At 42.4% G+C, this 2,090-nt stretch overlaps 1 non-coding gene across 1 annotated transcript; it reads right to left on the reverse strand.

Moving 5' to 3' along the window:
* Positions 1 to 617: 617 nt before the first annotated feature.
* On the reverse strand, positions 618 to 723 carry LOC132048467 (small nucleolar RNA R71). The gene has a single exon (XR_009413000.1). It is a non-coding gene; the product is annotated as a small nucleolar RNA R71 (small nucleolar RNA).
* Positions 724 to 2,090: the final 1,367 nt, after the last annotated feature.

Raw genomic sequence — 2,090 nt, forward strand, 5'->3', positions numbered from 1 at the left:
GGTTACTATATTTGACAACGTCCGCGTTATACCATTAATAGGTGTAATTTGAGCGTATCAAATTTTGGTGCCATTGCCGGGGAATACGGTTTTGAAATTACTAAATAGTGTTTGCTTTGATTGAAGTCTTTTGCTTATTCCATCATGCCTTGTTTGCTACTCTGTGTAAACTAGGTGAACATGAATCGAAATTAGCAAAATTAACGTGCTGGTAACTAGGGGAATCGATTGAATAATCAAGCGAATGAATCAGATGATGAGAATGTTTTTTTCGATCTTGCTGAGGAGGAGTGCATACGCTATTGTTCATCCTTGAGTTGGAGCTGCTAGCGTGAAAATTGACTCCTCTCTATACCAGTTATTGAAGCTTGAGGGATACTTTCAGAACTCTACCGAGAATGACCCTCAACGTCATTTGTAGAATTTTGTGGATGTGTGTGCTAATCACATCCAGAACAACGTTTCACAAAATGCTATTCGGCTGAGGTTATTCAAATATTCCTTAGCTGGAGATGCAAGAACATGGTTTGAGAAGCTGTCCCGAAATTCGATAACTACATGGCCAGAGATGGTGACTACTTTTCTCACGAAATGGTACCCTCCTAGCAGGAAGGCTGATATTCGTGACGAGATCTATGAATTTAAGCAGCGACCAGGGGAACAACTATATGAAGCCTAGGAGAGATTCAAGGAGTATTTGCAGAAGAGTTCGAATCATGGTTTTTCGGGGCACATATTAATGGAGAAGTTCTACCGAGGGCTAGATCCAGTGACGCAGTCAGTTGCTAATAATGCAGGTGATGGTTGTTTCATGAATAAATCTTATCGACGAGTGACCAACATACTTGACAAGCTGACTACTCGCAATCAGGTTTGGCACTCGAACAATGCTGATGTTATACCGTATGGTAGTGCTATGATCCAGAATATGGTGAAGGAGAATCTAGATACCCGCAAACATTGGCAGAACTTGCAACAAATATTTCCTTGCTAACAAAGAAGTTTGATGAAACCCAGATTAAGAAGGTAAATGTTTGTGAGAATGACACAGTTATGCCAAAAGGGATGTACCATACTCAAGATGGTCCGTTTCATAATGGGCCCCCTATGTAGGTTGAAGATGCTAACTATGTGAATAACTCTCAAGGGGGTTATCAAAGACAGAACTACCAAGGTGGTTACGTAATCAAAATCAATGGAGACCTCAGCAAGGTCAAGGTGCTTATAACAACTCAGGGAACTACAACAATAATTATGGTGGTGCAAACCAAGGGAGCTACAACAACAGTAACAATTTTGGGAACAAGAGTTCTAATCCTTATATACCACCGAAAGGTGTCACGACCCAGCCCCGTGGGCCGCGACTGGTGCCCTACCTGGACACCCAAACAGACTTACATACCGGATCGACATATCAGAGACTTAATCAAACTTAACATACATTAACTTAAGCAAATACTGGAGGCAAATATCGTCTTAAGCGGTCGCCCGTACTGAAACATTATATCCAAATCTGATAGATTGGCGGAATATACATCGCCAGATATATACACATGTACGGACAAATGGGCCGTCTTGGCCATAATAACAAACGGGACAAAGATTAAGACGCATCATAAGCAAACGAACGCACACATGACCCACGACCCACATGTATGACTACAGCCTCTACAAATCGAAAAGAAACATATGACGGGATTGTGGCCCCGCCGTACCCCAAATAATCAAATATACAAAAGCATAAACATCGTAGAAGGTAGGTACCAACATATGGGCTTCCGGACCAAAAGGAGCACTCAATAGCGAGAATGTGCGGCCTACACGGCGGCACCACGAATCTCGTACTGCGGGCATGAAACGGAAACAAGAAAGCGGGGTCGATACGAGAGATGTATTGAGTATGTAAAGCATAAAATGCGTAAATCCAAACCATAAGCTCAAGTGAAAGGTATAGAAGGAGAATCTTTGGATCAACATACCAAAATACCGAAGACATATGTATATAATGCAAACGTAAATCATGCATAAGGCTCGGGAACGTGGTCACCACTCCGACGCCTCGGTGCCACACACGCATACTCCAAGGTTTC

Source organism: Lycium ferocissimum, chromosome 2 (genome assembly GCF_029784015.1).
Source record: "Lycium ferocissimum isolate CSIRO_LF1 chromosome 2, AGI_CSIRO_Lferr_CH_V1, whole genome shotgun sequence".
Lineage (NCBI taxonomy): Eukaryota > Viridiplantae > Streptophyta > Magnoliopsida > Solanales > Solanaceae > Lycium > Lycium ferocissimum.